At 47.8% G+C, this 23515-nt stretch overlaps 1 protein-coding gene and 1 long non-coding RNA gene across 5 annotated transcripts in view; one reads left to right on the top strand and one right to left on the bottom strand.

Annotated features, from left to right (window-relative positions):
• Positions 1 to 23515, top strand: part of HEATR6 (HEAT repeat containing 6) — an 89196-nt gene that overhangs the window by 33311 nt on the left and 32370 nt on the right. For all 3 annotated transcript variants that reach the window (XM_087854599.1, XM_087854600.1, XM_045773245.2), the window contains exons 21-22: positions 1183 to 6303; positions 14945 to 15106. The gene's annotated coding sequence lies outside the window, so the exon portion shown is untranslated. The remainder of the gene's footprint in view (positions 1 to 1182; positions 6304 to 14944; positions 15107 to 23515) is intronic.
• Positions 12736 to 22294, bottom strand: LOC123777198 (uncharacterized). Of its 2 annotated transcripts, none has more exons than XR_006775595.2 (3): positions 17192 to 22294; positions 16293 to 16868; positions 12736 to 13661 (listed from the first exon to the last, which is right to left on the bottom strand). It is a non-coding gene; the product is annotated as an uncharacterized LOC123777198 (long non-coding RNA). The 2 variants fall into 2 exon arrangements; XR_015721346.1 differs by having other exon boundaries at positions 16801 to 16868; positions 17192 to 22289.

Raw genomic sequence — 23515 nt, 5'->3', positions numbered from 1 at the left:
GCCTGAGTTGAACCTGTGCTGATGTGATGACGAATCTCGGAACCTGCTTCTCTTGGAGTGAGTTCTTAGTAGCAGCTCGTTCACTGCTCACGCCCATAAAAGCGGAAATGTGGCATAGATAGCCGCTATTTGGGGGGCTCTCGCTGGTGAGTTTCTTGATAAAATATTTGTGAAAAGACGTTGAATGGTTTGATGATTTGCTCTTTATCTTGAATAAAATCTCATTTAAAAAAACCCCACAACATATCATTTCGTAAAGGTTTCCAGGTCTCCAGACGTTAGTGTGTCTGTATGCAGGGAAAGACCAGGGGTCAGCTGCTAGGAATTCGAGGTATCCGGGGTACAGCTCCTGTCTGGATGGGCTGCTGACTCTCTTCTCACCGTGGCACTGCGGGGGTACCCCAGGGGCCAGAGCTCCCTCAGACCCCCGGGCCGGGGCCTCAGGAAAGCTGCCGTTGTGAAGGGAAGCCACGCAGATGATGAAGAGTTAGAACTGAGTCTGATGTAGAAACGGTAGGAAGTCCAGCTCCAATTCCGAATCCTCATTCAGAATGCCAAGTTCTGAACTGTCTTTTGATATTTAAAAGAAAAAAATTGGAGAAGGGGTCATCCAGGTACAGATGGCTAGAGCCTTTGTTTTTAACAAACTGACCGCGTTTGGACGCCTCACTTAACCTTTGAACCTTTTCTGTGACCACTAAAAGAAACTCACAAATTTCTGCCCACTTTCAGAACTTGAGGAAGGCACACATTGTAACCTCTTCTTTGGTATCAGTTAATGGGAAAGCAGGCATCCTCGATGATTACAGGGCAGCAGAGACCTCCCATGGGGGACCAGGGCAAGGGCTTCCTTGATGTTAACATTTGTGCATGAATGCAGACCCTGAGCAGGACCTCGCCGTCTTTCCAACATAAGAGCTCTGAATTCTAGCTACTCTGGTTCATTTGGCCTTCACTTCATTAATACAGTGCAGTGGTCAAGAGCCTGGGCTTAGATCCTGGCTCTGCTGCTTTCTGTCTGTGAACCTCTTATGCCTTAGTTTTCTCATCTGTAGAATGGGGATAATAGTGCCTGCCTCACAAGGATGTTATAATGATTAAATGAGTTAATACGTGGAAAGTTCTTCGAATAGCTTCTGGTACTCCATAAACGTCAGATATTTATTTTCCTTGAATTTTCAGAGCGCTAGACAGAAATACTGTCAACACACCACGACCTTTCGTGATGACAAATAGCTGGATTCTCCTGACTGCTCCTTCAGGTGAGGTGTTCCCTGGGCTGCCTCGGGAAGCTGAATCCAGCCCTGTGGGAGAGGCAGTCTCCCAGGACCTTGGTAGCCTGCCAGATGCAGCCCTGCGTCTTGCCCCTACAGGTCCCCACGGACCAGGGAAAGGACCAGATGTGTGGGAGGCCATGGACCTAACAGGGCAGCTGTAACCCCTTCCCTAGTTCTGCCTCATGACCTATTCCTGAGGGCCAGTGAGAAATTACAGATCCAGTTTCCACAAGCTTTGGAATTACACCTGGGTTTTAAAGGACAACGCTGCAACTTAGTAACCACGTCCATGGGCAAGTTACTTGACCTCTCCTGTGTAAACTGGGGATACCGGTACCTTGGAGTTTCAGGGGTAGGTCATGTGATCCGTGTGAAGCATCTGGCTTGGAGCTGGCACGAGCAGGCGCTCAGTAAGAAATGGTGCCCTCCTTACACTTTTCTTTGCTGGCTTTCGTGGGCTTGAATGTCTGTCTCCTCAGAGAGAGAGAGAGATCATTGGAGTGGATCTTGGGGAAGGAGCATCTGTCTGCTTTTAGCACAAAGCTTGAGTCTTCAGGTTGAAATGAAAGGGACCCACAGCTCCGGTGGACAAGGGCATTGTATTTGGCTTGGGGCCAAAGTCTCAGATACTCAGCATTCATTTGCCTTTCCTGTCCCGCACACCCAAGGGCTACAGCACAGCCACTGGCGGCAGCAGCTCACGGCACAAATGCGGCTGGGGGGTGGGGGCGGGGTAGTACAACCCCTCTGCAGGTAGAATTCAAAGCAGCAGCAGCTTGGGTCACTTGCAGAAGCCTTTCCTTGTGAATTACTGCTCTGCAGTCGGTTCCGTGACCCACTAGGATTTACTGTGGGAATGCAGGCAGTTTTGGAATGAGCAGTTCTATTGACAAAATGTTACCATGTCGAATAAAACCCAAATGGTCATTTTTATGGATGCTGAAAGAGCATTTGATAAAGTTCAGTGTCCTTTTCTGATCAAAATTCTTTTTAAAAATTTAAAGATACCTCGTTAACATCATAAAATATACCTATCAGTGTCTTTCCTTAAAAAGTCAGAATCGAGATAAGCAAGCCAATCATCACGATTATTACCTAACCCTATACAAGATTTAAAGGCCAAGGAGGCGGTTAAGCCAGCAATAGAATTTTCCAAGAAATTTTTTCAAAGAGATTTTCTGAATTGTCATTATTTGTAGATCACCAGTCTGAGAGACTGAATTCACAAATCACTGTTTGCTGAGAGTCAAGAAAATAAACTCAGAAAATAATAGAACTAATGAAAGTTCTTAAATTCTTAAGGTAGCTCTTTACAAATATGCCCAAACCATTGGCTCTTCTGTACATCAGCAATACGGATGTGACATTTTTATGTCAAAAAAGATTCCATTCACAATAGTAACAAGAAAAAATACTTAGGAATAAATTTAAACAAAGCCAATGCAAAGATTTTGTAAAAAAAAAAAAAATTCTTTTTTTCAATGGTCACAAAAGAAGACGTTAAAAAGAGGAGGTATACCATGTTCTAGATGGAAGGACTCAATATTATACAAAGATCATTTCTCTTCAAATCTATAAATTTAAATTTCCATCAAATCAAAATAAGATTTTTTTTAAATGACAAAATGATTCTAAATTTCATCTAGAAAAGGGAATGTAAGAATTCAAACCAAGGAATCAGGCTTTTAGCCATCACTCTGTGGAAGAAAAGAGAATTTCTCCCTAAATTAATGTGCCCCATGGAAGCACTTTTCCAGCCTTTGTAAATCCATACCCCTGTCTGTTAAATACAAATCCATCTTTCCTTCCAGTCCTACCCCGTCCTGGTCCTGTCTCTTCCCCCGGATGCAGCTGTCATGAAGGGAAGGAGTAAATAGGAATACAAGGGAGGGACGGGAGAACTCAGAGCACCACCAAACTGGCACTAAGTTTGCCACTTCCCCCCTCTGGTCTCTCCTAGTCTGGGACTCCCAAGCAGGCAGAGATCTGGACCTGCAGACCAGATGCAGACGGAAAGACAGAAGGTCTCTATCTCCTGCTTTAGGAAAGGCAAAGAGGGCCCTGTAGGTCAGAGAGTGGGGGGAATCCTGTTTGTTGTTGCTTCTCTCCTCCCCCACACCAGCCCCTTGGGAAGCCCACTGGGACAGGGGGTCTTGAAGCCAGGCCGGTGCCTAAAACTACAGGAAGGGAACTCTTTTCTCCATCCAGAGGAAGTGTGGTCCCAGCAGCAAGCCAGTGATGACCATTGCTTTCTTTCTCCCTCTGGGTTTTCTTATTTGACCTCTTAATGTGATAATATTTTGTTAATGGAAGACCGACATCAAAGGGAAATTTGAAACTTTGGTAATGAAAGAAGAGCAACAGAAATGGGAACTATTTGGGTAAATATAATTGATTATTTTCCCCATCTTGAGCTCATTATAACATGTATGACCAGTGGAAGTGAAACTTACATAACATTGTCTGATGGGGGTTTAGCGAATGCAGATGTCGTACATATGAAAATTATAAGAGGTAGGGTATAGGGGTCTGTATGGTAGGAAGATTCTGTACTTCACTTGAAGTGATAAACTATTAATACTAAACAGACTATGAAAAAAAAAAAACTAGGTAATAGGTATCTTAAAATGGAATACAAAAAATATTCAACTAATCCAGAAGACAAGGAAGAGAAAACAGGCATGAAAAACATAGGGAACAAATAGAAAACAAATAATAAAACAGTAGCCCTATAAACATGTCAACAATTAAATCCAAAAGACCTAAATTATGCTAGTTAAAAGAGATTGTCAGGATGTAAAAAAACAAAACAAAACAAAACACAAAGCCCCTTAAGACCTAACTATTCGCTATGTATAAGAAACCCATTTTAAGTAGATAGTGTAGGTTAAAAATAAGAGGACAAAAAAAAAAATACACCATGCAGATATTAATCGAAGGAAAGCTGGGGTAGCTATATTAATATCAGACTAAATTGGCCTCAGAGCAAGGACATTTACGAGCAGTAAAGAAGGACACTGTAGAATGACAAGGTCAACACACAAAGAGGACATGGTAATCCTAAATGGCTATATACCCAACTAACAACAAATAGTCAAACTGTGAAGCAAAACCTGGTAGAATTGCAAAGAGAGATGGCGAATCCCCATACGATTATAGTTGGAGACTTCAACACTTACTCCTTCCTCATAACCAATAATAGGATAAATAGACCATATTCTGGATCATGAAACGAATCTCGACAAATTGCGAGGAATTAAAATCACACACAGTATGATCTCTGACCACAAAGGAATTAAACCAGAAATCAATAACTGGGAAATAAAAATCTCTGAATACTTGGAAATGAATATACTTCTAAGTAATCCCTGGGTCAAAGGGGAAGTCTCAGAGGGTATTAGGAAATTAGAAAATAGTCTGAACTGAACAAAAATTAAAATACAACATGTCAAAATGTATAGATGCAACTAAAGCAGGGGCTTTGATGGAAATTTGTAGCATGAGAAATTAGGAAGAAAGGTCTCAAATGAATAATCTCAATTTCAGGCTTAAGCTCTAGAAAAATAAACCTAAAGCAAGCAGAAGAAAGAAAAGTATGCTGAGTGAAGGGAGCCACTCTCAATATATTACATACTGTGTGATGCCACTTACATGGCGTCATGGAAAAGGTGAAACCATAGTTAGGAAAAAGAAATCCGTGTTGGCTAAGGATTGGGATGGAGGAAGCATTCAATGGCAGGGAAGCATGGCCGAGTGTTTTGGGAGTTGATGGAACTGTTTGGAATCCTTACTGTGGTGGTGGTTACATAAATCTATATGGAAACTCACAGAACATATACTCCCTCAAAAGTCTATAATAATTTTTAAAAATCTCTGTCTCTTTCGATGTCTTTCTCAGTGTACAGACTGTGTCTGTTTACCGTTAGGTACCCATAGCCGACAGGATGCCAGGATTAGAGTTAAATATAGTAGCACTAAATATATTGTTTAAATGGATAAAAGCCATTCACTCAGAAACAACTCACTGTGCTCAAAAGATGGGTCCAACATGCCTAATTGTAATGATAATAGCTAACATTTATTGGCTGCTTTTAATTTCAAGCACAGAAAAGATTCTAGACGGGTTACCCTACTGTATTTATAGCTTAGACCATCCTATTATATACAAGAATCCATTCTGTAGCTATTTTTATTACTTAAAAATTTCAATTCTGTTTGGTTCTTTGATTTACTTGGCAAACGTTCTTTAAAGTACAAGCAGCAGCACCCCTTTACAGGTAAGTGATGGCAATGCGGCAGAGTGGCCAGCAGATGGAGACAGAGAACAGAGAACGCACAAAGTCATCAGCCTCAAGGCTTGTTTCTCAGGCATACGTAGCACCTGGATTTCAGATAGCTCTCCGTAGAACACTGATTCGAAAACCTGGCTGAACTGGAATCGCCTGCAGAACTTTAAAACCTACAGAATCTGACTTTAGCGGTCTGGGGTGCCGTCTTGCCATTAGCAGGTTTAAAATCTGCACAAGTGATTCTAATTACAGCGAAGCTTGAGAACCATGCTTAAGCACGAGCAACCAGAGCGGGTCTCCAGCTGGCGAGTTTCAGAATCACTTGGAGAACTTGTGAAAACCAGAGACTCGGGCTGTTGTAGTCTTCACTCCTTTGAGAAGCAGTGCGTACTGAAATGGTGACCTATTAAACTTAAGAGAGTTAAATATATAATCAGGACAGAATCTGATATCATCTCATACTAGATTCTAATACATCAGTAACTTCAGGCATCAAATGTTTAAGAAAATCTTACAGGAGATAAATTTTAATTGAAAAAAACGCTAACCATGGACTTCATTCTGCCCCTGGGTCAGCTGGGACCATCTTGTGGGACAGAGGAAGAGGTCTCCTCTCCAGAGAAGCACAAGTTCCTGTCAGGTTCCAGGAGCATGAACAGTCCTAGCTGGTCATTTCGTGGCGGGGCATTAGGAAAATGTTTAGCTCCTTGGGCGACTGCATTTCCAGCCTTCACGAGGTATGCTCCCCAGATTTGTTTTCACTTTCTTTCACCAACGTGTTTGAATTATTTTAATATTAGAGCCAGCATAGACTAATTTTCTAAGTAACATTTATCTCTTTTCCGTATTATAAAAGCAATGAGTCTTCACTGTAGAATTTTTGCAAAAAACCCCAGTACGTATGTGTAAGTAAAAATGACTTGTGATGATTGCTCTTATCATTTTGTTTTGTTTCATGTCAGATTTTGGTGATATGTGTGAGTATGAGTATGTGCCGTCCACGTTAAATCAGTCTACAAAACTGTGATCATAACCTATGTCGTTTTGGGTAGTCTGTTGTTTTACTTAATAACCGCTCATGAGCATTAAATGTTTTCCTAAAACATGGTTTTAAAGACTCCATAGCAGTGCACAGTATAGTAATACGCCCTATTTTAACCAGTTCTCTCTTGCTGGACATTGTTTTCCAATTGTTTGTTGATTTACATTCAACTCTTTAATAGACGTTAGAATTTTATTTGGATATGTGATATGAGGCAGACATGTAACTTGATATCTTTCCAATCATCCCTGTACTGCTGCTTTAATAATCAGACCATCCTTCCCCTGGGTTTGACGTGCCTTCTTGCTCAGATCCTACCTGCTTATATCCCCGCAGGGCTGTGGTAGGCTTCCCAGTCTCTTCCCCGCTCTGCCTCTCTCCCGTGCTGCTGGTCAGTGTGCTGACAGCCAAGATGGCGAGTGGGGCAGCGCTCACTTTGGGAGTGAGACTGATGCTAGAACGGGGACAACCTGCAGGGTTCTGCCTTTCCAGGAGGCTGCCTGGATACAGGATCTCATTAGCTTCTATCACTCTCTGCCCACATGGCCATCAGTCCCCTCTGACCACGAGTCCCTAAGCCCAGGCCCTTAGGGACTATGACGACAGCCTCCAAAGGGGGCGCTTCCACCACTAGCAGGTCTGTAGGTCTTCTCATCTTTCTCTCTGGCCGCTGGGCTCATCCTCCACTCGGCTGCTCACGGAGCCCTTCCCATGGCTTGGCTGCCTTCCAGCCCCTCTCCACCCCAACCCCCGCCTGGGCTCCAGCCGTGCGGGCTCCAGGCATGTGCAGGCCTTTGGTCGGTCCCCACGCTCCCTCCAGCCCTTCAGACTCTGCCTGCTAAAGCTCCCATATGGGCTTCAGGTCCCAGCAGACACACCATTTCCTCCGGGCCGCCTTCCCTGAGCACCAGGGACATGGGATGTTTGCCGTGCTCAGCACTGACGGTTGTTACAGGAGGGATCGGAAGATCAAGCCCCTAGCCGAGCACTAACAAGACATAAACGAACGCTAGCTGTTGCCACGGTGCTTATTGTGATGCTTACCCTGTCACTCGCCACACTGTAGTGCAATTGCCCTTTTGCTTGGCCGTCTTCCTCCCAGACTGCGAGCAGCTTGAGAATTAGCATCACGTCTTAGCCACCTTTTTATCTCCCCCACCAAGCCCTGGGCCAGGCACAGAGCAAGTGCCTGTGTGAACCAAGTATGAACTATCCCTATTTCACAGATGAGCAAACTGAGTCCCACAGAGGGAAAAATGACCTGCCTCAAATGACGCTGCCAGTAAGGGGCAGAGGGGGAACTGAAGTCAGTTGGAGACTTGGAGACTCCTTCGTCCAGTGCTGTGTCCCTCTCCACAGTTGTTACCCTGAGGCCAGATAGAGAAGAAACGAAAATACAAAGAGGAGTGATTTTCCAGCTTGTTATTTTTTGCTGTGTTTGACTCTGGTCTCCCCAGCTATTTTCCTGATAATTCAGGCCCTCATGGAAAGACCTTCATACAGCCTTGCTGTCGGAAGGGTGGGCTGTGACGTGAGAGCTGACAGCAGCCCTTCTGGTTCAGCCAGTCCACCCTCCTCACCTCTTCACCTCCAGGCAAACGAAGACCCTGAGAGGGAAGTCAGTCACCCACAGTCACACAGCAGAGCTGGACTCCCTTTACAGTGCTCCTCTTGTTCACAGGAAGTGAGGTGGCGTCAGCAGGGCTGAGCAGCAGGAAGGAGCTTGGTTATTTAGGGGCAAAGCCTCCATGGAAGCCTCCAGTACTAGCAGGGAGCCCTGCAGCAGGCCCTCCCAAGATGGCACAGGCCATGCCAGGGGGAGGGAGAGGACGGCTCAGCAGGCAGAGGGCTCACAGTCAGGGCCCCAGCCGGGGGGGCCAGTTAGAGTCCCTGCTCTGCCGACTGTTGACGGGCCGTGCTCTTCATAGCGTCAAGAGGAGGACAGTTACCCTCCCCAGCCCGAAGACTTATGGCTAAAGAAGCCATGGGGGACATTCCACTCCACTCGGGCCCTTTGAAAGTGGATTTATATGATTTATGTCTATGCCCTTGGCCTTTAGCTGCAGAAGGACAGTCACTCTCAGTCCCCCCTTCTCTGCCAACACCTGCTAGTACCAGGGCCGCAGCTAGGGAATGAAGCACGTTAGGCATAGGTGGGGAAACGTGGGTGGCCGTGGTCACAGCGTGGACACTCACGTGACACTCACTGGTCCAGGGAGGCATGGTAGGCAGGGCCCGCTGGCTGCCCCAGGATTATTGCTAGGACTCAGAAGACGATGGTCAGACAACAGATAGGATTGCCTACCTGGCTCCTGCCCCTCCGGGGACCAGTAGGCATTCTCTCCCTCACTCATCGCCCTTCTCCACCCAGCCAACAAGCCCACCTACTATGTGTCAGGCAGCTGCAGCTTGAGGATACAGAGATGGATAACATACTCGCCGTGGGCTGGAGGAGCTCAGGGACAGGCCAGGAACACAATGTTACAGTCAGTGTGGAGGAGGGGTCCCAGCCAGCCCCCCAGGGAGAGCAGAGAGCAGCCGGAGGAGAGGGACTGGTGTGTCCAAAGGCATGGGGTTATGTCAAGGGGCCCCATGAGTCAGGGAGGGTAGGAGGCAGGAAAGGGAGGCAGACAGATGGAGGTCACACACACTTGTGTGCATCCTGGGGAGTTGGGATTTTGTCGAGGGCCACAGGGAGCCATAAGGGGCTTTCAAGAAGAGTGTGGGTGACACCGTCAGGTTTGCACTAAGGTGGCAGCATGAAGCATGCGTTAGACAGAGGTGCTGTGCCTGTGCTCACACTTGGCTGTGCTTGTAACCACCTGGGAGCTATAGAGAGGCTGATACCTGGGTTCCCCCGCCCACCCCCCGCCCAGAGAGGCTGCTGTAATGGGTCTGGGGTGTGGCCTGGGCATTGGGATGTTGAAAGTCCTTCTCCCTGTGAGTCCGATGTACAGCTGAGGGTGACCCACTGGACAGACATCCCGGGTGGGAGGCACTGTGGCGTCCAGGTGAGAAGCAGTCGGGTAGTTTCTGAAGATACAAGAGGGAGAACCACAGCCCATGGTGGTTGGTTGGGTGTGGCTTCTCACAGAAAAGGGAGAGGCTGGCAGTTCTTCAAAAGGTTGAACATTGACTTACCGTATGTCCCAGCAACTTAGGTCTATACCCAAGAGAAATGAAAACATACATTCACACTAAAACTTGATCCAAATGTCCGTCGGCTGATGAATGGATAAATAAGATGAAATTCACTCAGTGGAGTGTTGTTCAGTAAAAAGAAAAATGGGGTACTAATACCTACCACAACATGCAGGAACCTTGAAAACATTATGCTAATTGAAAAAAATCACAAAAGACCACATATTGTCTGATTCCATTTATAGGACACGTCCGGAATAGGCACGTGTATTGGACAGGAAGTAGATTATTGGCTGCCTAGGGCTGGCGTGCAGGGGAGACTAGGAGCTGATGGCTAAGGGCTGTGGGGTTTTGGGGGGAGAGGTAAGGAGAACGTTCTAAAATTGATGGTGGTCACGTGATGGATACCCACCTGATTGGAAAAGCTACTGAACTGCACCCCTCGAGTGGATGAATTGTATGGTGTGCGGATTTTACCTCAACAAAGCTATCAGAGGGAGGAGGGGAAGGCTCAGGCGCGATCCTCGGTTTCCCGACGAGATGGTGGCCTCCTGAATCAGGTCGCAGGCACAGGGAGAGGAGCAAGTCGGGGACGGTATGATGTGGGTGTACTCACTCATTCAGCAAATGTGTTTTGAGCACCAGGCAGCGGAGTACAACAGTAAACAAAACAAATATGCCCTTCCTGCGGATCTTACCCCAGAGGCAGAGAAGAGAACACAGTAACTAACAGCGTGTCAGGCCGTCGGTGAGGTGGGGACGCCTATAACACGGGAGGAGGATGGAGAACGCTGGGCCAGGGCACAGATTTAGATGAGGTGGAGGGGAAGCCTCCCTGCAAAGGTGACATTTTATGGAAAGTAAGGGCAAGTTTCCGAGAAACAGGAGGTGGAACAGAGAGCAGGAACAGAAGCAGGAGGGCCCTGTCCTTCCCCACCCACTGAGGACGTGGGGCCCGCTCTGAGGAAGATGGCAGCCTTGGGGGGGTCGTGAGCAGAGCACTGCCATGAGCCTACCTACCTTGTATAAGACTCCCTCTACTTCTGGTTTCTCAGCCTCGACGCTTTCGACGGTTGGGGCAGGATCATTCCTTGTTACGGGGACTATTCTCTGCATGTGAAATGTTTAGCGGCATCCCTGACCCCTACCTAGGACTCTCTGGGCATCTCTTTTCTTCCCTATGAAGTGAGTCAGTGGTGCCTGGCCTGGCTAACCCTTTCAGGAAGAAAGTGTGGGTTTGCAGAGAAAGCATGGGCTTCCCAGTGTACTGGGGGTTCTTCCATATACTGGCTGTGTGACCTAGGAAAAATTACTTGGCTTCTCTGAGCCTCACTTTACTCATCTGTACATTGAAAAGAAAAAATACACATGGCATATATAAATGTGCGATGCCTGGCATCTACTAGAGGCAAACACATGTGGGATCCCTTCCCTGCTCAAAGGGTTGTGTAGGGGTCAAAAGCCTCTTCTCAGTAAGGCCTCCCTGGCCATCCCTAACCAAAATGTGAGCCCCCACTGTTCCATCCCCACCTTGCTTGTGTCCCCTTTTCTTCCTGATTGCTGATCACTTTCTAACATTTTTCTTACCTGGTTTATTGTCTCCCTCCCCCACTAGAACAGCTATGCCTCCAGGTAGGGGGTTTGTGTCTGCATGGTTTCCTAATAACATGCCGAAAGCCTAGAACAATGCAGGCGTGTGAATTTTTGTTGAATGCGTTGAATGGAAGCGCTCTGGCTACTATGCTATTGTGTTACCAGGTTTCATCTCTTCCACACCTCTGAAGCCAGTGAAACGCACACGTAGTAGGCCCGCAGCTGCTGGAGAGCAGAGCCCCAGCAGGAAACAGTCTGAGCAGAGGCCCTGGGACAGACAGGAATCCAGGGGAAAAGCCTGTCGTGGGAGGCATGGAGCAATTAACACAGCCAAGAGCTGCTGCTATTCCACAACACAACACAACACAACACAACAGAATAATGCTCCTTTCTTGCTCTCCACCTTACACTGGGCACAAGAAGAGAATCCTCCACTCTCGTAAACCAGCTGAGTCCATAAGAAAGCGATCCATGAAGTGTTAATAGCAGGGCCCCCAGAATTCATCCCATCTGTCTTCTACTGCCTGATCTCAGCTTTCTGGGTTTCCCACTTCCTTGGTTTCCTAAGACTGCATCACTTTCCATCGACTCAGGTTCCATGACCAATGCACGCAGCATGGGATCCTCTTCCCAAGCTCCGAGCTTGATTTCATGTTCACCCTCTAGTTTCATGCACCCAATGCTTAGCGAAGAGGCACCCTGCACCCTGATCCCTATCCCCTGCCTCGCAGGGGACAGTGGAACAGAACATGGGCTTAAGGTCAGGTGGCCTTGGCTTCAAATCCTGAGTCTAGGGATCAGTAGCGGGGCCACCCTGATCAACTCATCTGAGCCTCAGTTTTCTCATCTGTACATCACAAGGACGAACATTCTCTTGCACGGTTGTTGTCGGCAGTGACTCTCAAAGCGTGTGCTTTGGAACATCCATCAGATGAGATGTGTGAGAAAGGGTTTCACTGTCGGGTGAGTCTGGCAAATGCTGACTATCACGTCCCCATCCGGGGGATTCGTGAGTAACATTAGATCAAGCAAGCTCTGAGAAAGCTGTGAAAGAATCCGTTGAACTCTGATCAACACAGGCTTTTCCAAGCGACAGAATCCTTTTTGCAAGGCACACGCACCAGCCCCCTGCGGAGCCAGCGTTCTCTGTAACACACTTTGGGGAGAGCTGTTTTGGAGGATTCGGTGAGATGCTAAGCACATGGCCCCCAGCACAGCTGCGGCACACGTGCAGAGAACGCCGAGCGAGTATGAGCGCCATCGACACTCTTCCGCCGAAAGTCAGCAATGTGTATTCAAACCTTGCCCAGCTCAGCTGCAAAAGAGCATTTTAGGCTGTTGCGACAAGTCATTTTCCAGAAAACTGTTGTTGATCCCTTTACACAAAGGGAGAATCACATCAGGTAATGACGTGTGTACTTTTGAAGCTGAAATACGGGCACTCACAAGCCTAGATATGAAGAACACTTGCTCCTGGATTCCTGGGGAGTGACTGGTCATACCTGTACCAGCAGGAGGTGGCCAAGTTGGGTAAGTTGCCCAAAGTGGCAGATGCTGAGCTCTTTCCAGGAACAACCCCACCTTGCACACGCAAACCAGAGTGCGTCTCACTGAACGTGGGTTCAGATCTAAGTACCTTCAGGCCCCATAAAAAGTCTGGCAATATCTATCCCAAAAGCCTTAACAATCTTCCCACCTAGGAATGCCACTTGCGGAATTACTAAAAGGAAACCACCCAAAATGCAGACAACTGATACGCATAAAGATACTCATCACAACGTTTTCATGGCCCAAACTGGAAACAACCCAAGTGCCCAACGTTTGGGGAATGGTTAAATCCACTGCAGGGCTTTCTATGTTTAATAGCTGACAGCCGTTTAAAGTAATGTGTACAAAGAGTTCTGAGTGGTACTGGGATACGCTTATACTATAACATTAGGGAAATAAAATTGGCTACAGAAATAAAACACATACATGTTAATAACAGCTGTGTTGTTGCACCGGGGAAGAAAAAGTTAACCAGTATGTTAGGGGTAGTTATTTCTGAGCAGAGAATGAATGAATGAATGAATGAACGAATTTTCATTCTAGTCTATACTTTTTTCTATATTTTCTCCTTTTGTTCTATATGTTTTTCTGTATTTCCAAGTTTCAGATAGTAGTGAATCAGGAAAAGGTAAACATTTATTTAAAAAGAAAAAAAGAGGGGCACCCGGGTGGCTCAGCCGGTTAAGCATCTGACACTTGTTCTCAGCTCAGGTGTTGATCTCAGGGTCATGAGTTCGGGCCTCACATTGGGCTCCATGCTGGGCGTGGAGTCTACTTATAAAGAGAGAGAGAGAGAGAGAGACATGAAGCTGGGTTACCTACTAGATCTAAATGAAGCACTATTGTAATGTCCAGAGAACCCCCCCCCCAATCTTATGTTGGGGAATGCCACCCACCAGTATTTCTCAAACCCCAGGAAGCATCCGCTCTATGTTGTCATAAAGAGCATTACCTTATACATTATTACTTAATATTTTTATAGAAGTCAACTCCGTTTTTTAACTTAAATGCATGTATTTTAAGATAAATTTTTCATGACTCTACATGGGAACATAGTATCCCTTTCCATTAACTACCCACAAAAATAAATGCAATATAGCAAAACAACATTACCAAATTCTAGACTGGCAAAGCTTTCTGAGCCAGCCCTGTTTCTCCTGCGTTTAATAAAAAGCGGGGGCCAGGAGAGAATGTTGCCAGGGAGGAAGGGACAGATTAGCAAAGGTTTGAATGTTATTAAAATGTCCTAGCCCAACAGCAGACCCCTTAAAGGAATCAGAAAGATCGAAAGATAATTAAACATGATTTTCACACTAGAAGTTTTGACTCGGGCACCTGGGTGGCTCAGTCGGTTAAGCGGCTGCCTTCGGCTCAGGTCATGATCTCAGGGTCCTGGGATTGGGTCCTGCATTGGGCTCCCTGCTCAGTCGGGAGTCTGCTTCTCCCTCTCCCTCTGTGCAGTCTCTCTCTTTCTCTCCCTCTCCCCCCCCCCTCAAGTAAATAAATAAATATTTAAAGAAAAAGAAGAAGTTTTGGTTCATGTTTAATGATTTGCCCATGTAGTACTCCAATTTCCTATTCTACCCCACACTGGGGGCACAGGCTGTACAGTATTCTAGAATTGGGGGGTCTCTTGTGTCTGTGGTCGCTCACCCAGCTGGTTTTTGACTCAAGGGTAGGTGTTTCTACCATCAATGCCTTTCCTTTCCTCCTACCATTCCAAAGTCCTGCTCTTGTTCGAGACCTTGGTGTTTCCATGCTAAACTTGCTGAAGCTGAGCTGGTTCCGATCTGCAACAGGCCAGGCAAGTCAAAAAGGGCAAAAAGACACCGCAGGTGCTGGAAAGTGGTGGAGGACAAAAAAAAAGCGTAGTGAACTTAAATTCACTCATTATACAGACCAGGAAACAGAGGCCCGACAGGAGGAAGGGACTGATGAGGATTGGGATAGCATCCAGGCACCCGAATCTCAGTCCAATGTCACCTTTCCGCTATATTCCACCGTAAGGTTGCTCAAACCAGGAGAGGTTTGCCGACTCTGGAATCTCTTTCTAGCTGCAGGATCGGAGACCAATAAAGGAGAGAAGAGGTCTTCCTGCAAGTGTTTCTCTTCGGGTCCCTGAAATGCCAGCGACCCCACGTCTCTCCTGACTGACACCCAGCTGTGGCCTTGCTTGGCTCAAGGGAGAATCATGGACCCGTGAGCTTCAGGAGAAGGTAGGGACCTTAGATCACTCATGTGACTTACATCTAAAGAGACTCTCCATCTGCCAGTGTTCCTGGTCCAACCACCTCGTTTTATAGAAAAGGCTGAGTTCCAGGGAGGAAACATAACTCACTTGAGATCATCCCGCTAGTAAGCAGCAGTGCTAAGACTGGGATCTGAGTCTTCTGGGTCCAAGGCCAGTGCTCATTTAAAAAAAAAAAAAAAAAAAAAGTTTTAAAAATAAAATTGACTTGTAAACTTGGGCAAGCAGAACTTTAGTGCCGATAGGACCCTAAATAAAATTCATTTATTCAATCCATTCATTCGACAAATACTGATTGAATGGGATATCCCAATATATATTGACCAGGGATACATAGCATTACCCCCTGGCAGCACGAAGGAGCCTCTTGAAGTCTGAGGTTGTGAATTTAAAGTGTGAGCCAGCAGCATGATTGCGTGTTTTTCTGGAACCTGGTTCGGCTACACGGGGTCAGGCATGAGGTGAGCGGAGTCAGATCTAAGCAAGGCTGTGGCTTTGCCAGAGGAGTGTGATGAGGCGAAGGGCTCAGAGAGAGAGTTGGGGGTACACGAGGAAGGGCTTAAGGCAATAATCATAGGATTTAAGAGTGAATTTTAGTTTAGAAACTTTTTTTTTTTTAACTTCACAAAATGAATTTTGAAGCCAGGCTGCGATGCCGATTCAGGTTGAAATGGTGATATTGTCATCTTTGTTCTGAAGCTGTCTCGAGGGTGTTTTGCCCCGGGCTCGTCAGCTTGTCGGATGGGGGAGGTTCTGCTTGTCTTCAGTCGTTTGAGCCAGTGCTCGACCCGACCCGAGAGCTTCAGGACCTTCCTTCCTCCGGAAGGAGCCTTTTGAGACGAATCCAGGGGTCAGTCCAAAGCTCAGGAGCTGCAACTCAACTTATAAAGCCCTTTTATAGCATTGCTTGCCTAAGTAAATAGTGGACTTCCTATTTCTGGAAAGGACATATTTGTTCTCAAGGCTGCCTGTGCCCTGGGCACCCACTGAGGTCCCGGAAAACACAACCGTACCTCTCCTGACATTGTTTTGAAATAGCCAAGGCGGTTCGCACCCTTCAAGCACCAAAAAAAACCAACCGTGCACCGAAGCTGCAATCCAAGCCACGCTCGGTTTTGTGTTGTGTGTGTCCCCTACCTCATCACAATACTTACCGAGAGTCTGGCCTCCGTTCCACTCATTGTGGGTGCCCATGCAGGTTTTCATTGATGTCAGCAGTGGTAATGATTAAGTGGAAACACCCCACCCCATTCAAACGTCTCCCTTTCCCGGCCGATCCCCATTGTGAGCGAAAGTGCAGTGTGCTGGCCAGCGTTTCTCCCAGAGCTTCAGCGAGAGTGCAAGTGAGGTGAACCTGGAGAAAATGAGGCCTCTGACTCGGGTCACACCACCACCCTCTCAGCGCCCCAGATGCCGGCCTCTGCCCCGCTCGGAAGCGGTGGGCCTTGGAAGAGCCCAGAGCAGGTATTCACTACCAAGTCCGACGAATGCAGAAGTGTATGCATTTATGAAAGCCCATCAGGATGTACACTTCGATGTGTGCTCCTTACCGCACGTAAACTCTAACCCAACAGAAAACTTCTGGAAAAAGCACAATTCTAGATCACGTTCTAACTAATGTAGGATTTAGGGGTGGAGGCAAGCAAGGGTGCCGTTACCCACCCTACGATCCTGATTTTCCGGGTTGCACTGGACAAGAGGACGTCAACACAGGGAAGAACGGGAGCCAACTGTTGTTTCAAAAAAAAAAAAAGACAATAAAAGGTCCGTGAGGCACCCCACCCCCTACCACTTGCGCTCACATTCTTAGTCCCTCCTAGAGATTTAAAAAAGAAAAGCCTAGGAAATTCCAAGCATGACTACCTCCCGAGATAAGACAGAAATGGAAGAAAACCCAACTTTTTAAAGTAAGCATTTTGATCTTCATGCAAACATGGAGTTAATCTTGGGACAGCTAAGCACAATTACACAGATGAATTCATTGTGTGAAATGGTCATTGAGCGTAGAGAATGCTAGTGCCCGTTCAGAGTCCAAGCTCTGTAGGGGTCATACCTGAATCTGCTGAGTTGAGCACATGGAAACCTCAGTGTGCATTCAGGCTTGACCGTTCTTTTTAATTTATTTCAGAGCTGCTCCCAGGGTGGCTTCAGGAAATGCAAATCGAACGTCCATAGTGGTGTCTGAAGACGGGCAGGGTTTTATGCGTGTTAAACTGCAGCTATCAAAAAAATCTCTGGGCCTGTATTTACATATATTAAAGCTGTTCTTAAGATAACAGGATGATTTTTATAATCCCTTACTCTTCAAATCGGCTTTTATTCACACAGAGAGGACGCAAGCGTTAGACTGGACGTAGTGGCACTAGGTTCTGACTCCAGTTCCGTCTCAAATTCTCCAGGAGTCCTGGGGTGCTTCCTTCGTGGACTCTGGGCCTCCACGCCTGTCAACTGAGGAGTTTGGACCACACGGTCTGGCTCTTAGTCCTGAGGCTTCAACTCAATGGAGTTTGGAGACAACACTTTACCTCCAGGATTTTATTCTAAGCAAATTGGATATATTTCTACAATGTAAAATGTATGATTCTACAGCCTGATTGGCCTCCTAAACCCCCAGACTTAAGGCCACAGTTGGAAAGAACTCAACTTTTTGTTTTAAACACCTGTCCCTGTCCCCACCAAGAGAAAATTCTAAACTCCCCAAGTATCATTGGCCATGATGAATGTGCAAAATTCAGCACTACAAAGGAACTGCATTTCTGAGAGGTTTCTTTCCATGTTTATAACGATGAAACGTGTGCCCTGAAAGAGGCTTCAGCAAGCATGGAGGCCCAGAGAGGTTAATCAACTTGCCCAGGGTCACACAGGCAGCAGGAGGGAATAAGGACTGAAAATGAAGTCTCCTCACTCCCAGCCTGGTTGGGATTCCTGCACGTGCCCTCAGGAGTTAGAAATGCTCACCTTTTGAATTCATCTTTCCACATTTACCTACACCTTCCACAGGGCATGGAAATGTTGAATTTTGTTTTTTTGAGTTCGAGCTTGTTGAAATTCACTAGAGAAGTAGATATTGATGAAAAACTCCCGGTTGCCTAATCTGTAGGAGAGTTTTACAAAAGAAATGATGAAAGCCTTTGTTCAAAGCTGTCCCTTCCTTGTCCCCAGAAGCACAGTAACTAGGAGACAAGAGAAGGAAAGGCGTCCTGGACCCCTCAGGAGCCAAGCAGGAGCAGCCTCGGTTGGAGATGTCTGTGTGGACGTCCTAAGCTTCATTCAGAACAGGGCCCTGGAGTGCTGGTGGAGCTTAGGCCTTTGGAAAACAAGTAGGAGTAAAACCAAACCTGGGTATGTCCCACAGCATCCCCTGATCTTTCATCTTTGGGAAGGGGACTCCCATTTCCAGCCTTCTCAAATGCCTGAGCTGCCCACACATGCATCTGGCAAAGTCAGGGCTCGTGCACAACGCCACACCGCTGCTCAAACGCACTTGAATTTGGGGATCATGTCTGCTGCCTGTCCTCTGGGGAGGGAAGGCAGGGCCTGGAGGCAAGGAAAGGTGCTGTCAGCTGGAGCGGGCAGGAATTATGCTGAGCCTGAGAGACGCCAGCCTGGCTCGGAGGATACCGCACACCACCGGAAGAGCCCGGCTTCACTGCTATCAAGCCGTATGACTCCGGGCAGGAAACGTTTCCTGTTTCCTCATCTGTGAGATGGGGAGAATCACACCTCCTGAAAGCATTGCTGAGTTCCCTGCCTCCACCCCTCTCCTTAGCGGGCTCTCTATTGAGAGATGCCACCATTTGCTGAGCACCCCTTAGCCCATCTTATCCTCACAACTGAAAGCATTGAAAGACACAGTGTCCAAGGTAGGATGCCACTTTGACACCCAACTCCCTCCCCCAAACTGATTACTACCATCACTCGTGGTGGTAGTGAAACAGCCACGAGGCCTGTGGCTTGCTGTGCATTCTCTGGAGTCCGTCAGATGACTTCCGTCTTCCCTTCCCAGCGTCCTCTCCTGTCGATGACGCTTATCCCTAACCCTCCTAAGTAGGAAGAGCAGCATTCTGTATCTGAAAGAGGAGGGGCCATGCTGGCCATGGCAAGATTCCATGTCTTTAGCCCTATATGCCCCCTTCTCGCCTTCTCCATACACACAGCCACCCAGTTAGCTCACACCATCCTCATACTGGACACTGCGGGCCATCAGCAAGGTTTGGGGACAGAAGAAAGTACCTGTCAGGTGTCAACTGGCTCCGCCCACTGCCAATCCACTTTCTCTCTCTGAGCCTCAGTTTCCCCACTGGCAGAAAGAAGGATCTGGATCAGGTGCCTCTCAAAGGCTACTCCAGCTCAAATCCTCTGTGGCTAGCGTGTGACAAGAGTTTTCTTCCACCAGAGAATGCTGCTTTTTCCGAGCTCCCAAAGGTAACAAGGACCCTTCCACCCATTCTAGGTAGCTCGGACTTTCTTTAAAAAGATCTCATTTTCCCAGGTTTCTGAGGCTCCCTGCCACTCAGAAGCCAAAATTATCCCAATGTCAGCAGCTAAAAGCAAATCAGATCAAAAAACATCCCTGTGCCTCATCTGAACACAACTTCTGCTTTGAACCTTATGCCAAGTCTAGGGCTTATCAGCCGGAGTATGTGTGATTACCATATGAAAGAACTCTCTTGGATCATATTTAAAAGAATCCTCTTTTCAATTTAGATAAGAAAAACACCCAGTCCTCCAGAAAATACATATAAATTCCTCTCTAAATGTCCAAACAGATTTATGCCCATAGAAGATGTAATTATCTCCTTCTAGGATAAAGGAATCTTCCAGCTATAAGGGAGAGCCAAGAAGCCAGAACGTCCTGCTCGAGACGGCAGCAGGGCCACCACACAAGGTTGTCTAAGCTGTTCACTGTGCAAGAGTGCTCCTCTGATGTGGGGGGGAGGGAGGCGGAGGGGGGAGGGTAGCTTAAATCCAGCCTGTACTTCACTAGTCAAGCCTGATGACCAGTGTGAGATTATGGCAGTTCAGAGGGAGGTACGTGTATCTTTTCATCCAGGAGAGGCACTGTATATACTAGCAGGCAGCCCCCAGTGGGGAGAAACAGGTCGTTCCTCTGCTTACAAATACATCCTCTCCCAAAGGCTCATGGCAAGAGCAGAGAGCAGAAAAGCAGAAGTGAAGGCCAGGTGGTGGGGCAGGTGTGAGGAGAAGCTCCTCTTGGAGACCGTGTTGGTGTCTGGAGGGGCTTATACCCCAGTGCCTCTCAGCTGGCTTCCAAAAGAGCATGGTTCTAAGAATAACCCAGTAAGAAACTGCTCGATGCTCCTCTCTGTCCTCCACGATTCCTCACTTAGGGCTCTGCCCGGCCTTCCCAGGCCTCCCAGCCTCCGCCAGCGTTCCTGTCACAGCGTTTCTGAGCAGCTTTGCTTTTCCTTTATAACGCTCACGTTGCACTTTGCCATAACGTGTGTAGGTGATGTGATTGGCCTCTGTCTCCCGAGTAGCCTGTAAGCTGTGTGAGGGCAGCTGTGTTGGGTTTTGCTCTTCTATCCCTAGGACAGCATCTGGGGCATGAGGCAGGAGCTATGAATGGATGGAAACAATCTGAACCAAAGGCCATGGGTCTTGCCCTTCTGTATCCCTTTCTGCCAGGCCTAGGGGCTGTCTGGGCACAGTGGCGTGTGCTCTCCATGACCTAAGCCCTGAGCCCAGGCCCAGGGGACACAGACTAGACAAGAGATACCCAGCCCTGGCCTGGCATCCAAAACACATGTGAAGACTTAAAAACACAGCTTCCCAAGCCTCACCCCAAGAGATTCAGGCATCAAGGATTTGTATTTTTAACAAGGTCCTCCCGGTATTGCTAAATTGCCTCTCAGGGTTGGGAACCCACGAATATTGTTGCAATAGATATCAGGAACCTTAGATACCAAAGAGAAGGAGCGCGAGGTCCAACCTGAAGGTTCATGGTAGGCTTTCCGGCGGAAATGATGCGTCAGCCGGGTCTTGGCAAATATGAGCAAGGTGAAGAAAGGAGGGAATGGCATTCTGGGTGGAAGGAACCACATGAACTAAAACAGAAACAGGATACTGCAGGGGGTGTGCCTCTGGGGGGAGGACAAGGAGATTGAATCAAAATGACAAGGACTGGGCTCCTGGTAGGCGATCAAGCATAAGTCATCCATGTTTCAGCCGGGCTCCCAGAACGCTTGTGGGTGGGAAGCCCGCATTTCAGTGACCCCCATTTTTAATCTGGCTTCCTTCCTATTTTTGGTTCCATTTGCCTTCTCGCATTTTCTTATCTTCTTTCTCTAGTGAGACCGCGGCCTCGTGGAATAGACCCCTGAACCCTGTGCCATCAGGGCCGTCTTGCCAGGGGCTTCCTTGATAAATGGGCTTGACTTCAGAATTCCAAACTGTCCTGCCTAGAAACACGAGCTTGCTGCCGCTGGCAGAATGGCAGCCCACAGACATCATGCGTGTCCCATGTGGCAGGAAAGGGTCTTTGTACTTGATGCAAAAGCAATGTCTGGAGTGTGAAGTTCAGGCCCCAGAGGGGTCTGCACATCACGATTCATTTCTATCTTTTTTGGGCCCAGAAGGGGGTAGTCACGTTGGGAATGACCAAAGGGGTGCAGGTGGGGTGGGAGGGTAGATCCTCAAAGAACTGCCTTCGCTGGAGTGGGAGCAGTCCACGAGCGAGGTGCTGCAGGCTGCAGGGACCACCTCTCACCCCACACCCCACTCCGGACACCCAGCTAGCCTTGCGCATCTTTCCATCACCTTCTGTCTCCTTTTTGTCCCCTCCCATACAGCTCAGCCAGTGGGCCTGGGCTGCCTTGGCAGGCTGATATCCCACCTAACTGCACTTTTCACACTGGACGTTTCCAATAAGCTCAGCCGTCGTCTGGAAAGGTCTTCTAAGATCAGCGAATCTGCTAGAGAGAGGAGGGTCCCTGGCACAGTTTCCCTCTCTTTTCTGTCCAGCTGGTCTCTAGGAAGCGGTGCGGCTCTGAAGCTCTCAGCCTCCGCGCCAAGCTGCAGACCAGGCGTCCTCTGCCAACGCCCCGTGCCCCAGCTCAGTGCCACTCCACCCAAGCCTGAACTATCTTGTCTGCTGTCCGGTTATAAATTAATCTCCTGTCATCAGTGATTAACTTGTTCCAGCCACAGGAGCTGCTGAACCAAAACAGCCCCTTGGGGTGAGTCTCCAACATCGTGCAGCGTGTGGAGCTGCCTGTGACCCCCATCACCCCTCTGGCCCTCGTGCTGTGTCAGCAGGGGAGCAGGGACAGCCAGGGACAGGGGTGCTGCTCGGGGCACCGCCGCTCCAGAGCGCTCACCACATTCCTCAGAGTGGAGATCCTCATCAAAGCTTCTAGGTTCTGTTTTCTCCATGTGTTTGTCTGCAAAGGAGGCTTTAAAAACGGGGTTGGGCGGGCCTGTTCTCTGGGGGCGTATGTCATGTGACTCCGACCACCTGAGACTGACATGGAAGAAGAGGGGACCACACCGTGCATGTGCTGGGTGTTGAGGAGACTAGGGATCATGTCTTAGAGCATACATTGTTGTAACAGGAAGAAGCCTTGGAGGTCAGTGGTTACAACTGCTGGATTCTGTGGACACCAAGAAAGAGGGCTCGATTCACCCAAGGTCACACCAAAGAGCCAAAGGGAGAGAAAGAACAAATGTCCAGTTGTGTATATGTGCCCGATAAAGGCTTTCTTCTTCACCACTGTAGAGACAGGGGACATACAACTCTCTTTGGAAAAAGGCCAGGGGGTCCTTCCATACCCTTATCATTTGAGGGTCGCAACAGTAAAGCTTCTCTCTCTCTCCCTCCCTCTTTCTCTCTCTCTTTTTCTGAGTAATCCCGGCAGACTTGGTCTCACTTCTTAGTTGTAAGGCTTCTCACAGCAGTTTAAAAATGATGCCTTTATTCACCTCCGTGGCCATCCCCCCTGTAACCCATAACCCCAGTCGAACCACGAGAAACAAAAACAGACAAAACCCAACTGAGGGACATTCTACAAAGAACCTGACCAGTATTCCTCAAAACTGTCAAGGTCATCCAAAACAAGAGAAGCCTGAGAGAGCCTCACAGCCCAGAGTCGCCTCAGGAGACGGGGCGGTTAAAGGCACTGTGGGATCCTGGAGCAGGAAAAGGCCATTAGGGGGAAAACCAGTGAAATCTGAATTAAGCGTAGAGTTTAGTTGACAGTTCTGTAACGATCCTGGCTCCTTCGTTGGAACGAATGCACCCTCGTGTGTAAGACAATCACTGTAGGGGAGACCGGGTGACAGGTAGACAGGAATTCTGTACTATCTCCACAACTTATCAGCAAATCTAAACCTGTTTTAAAGTGAAGCATTCATTTAA

This window comes from Ursus americanus, chromosome 23, assembly GCF_024610735.1.
Source record: "Ursus americanus isolate L20-20 chromosome 23, mUrsAme1.1.p, whole genome shotgun sequence".
NCBI lineage: Eukaryota > Metazoa > Chordata > Mammalia > Carnivora > Ursidae > Ursus > Ursus americanus.
The sequence above is the reverse complement of the archived record's forward strand: the minus strand, read 5'-3'. Positions and strand labels throughout refer to the sequence as shown.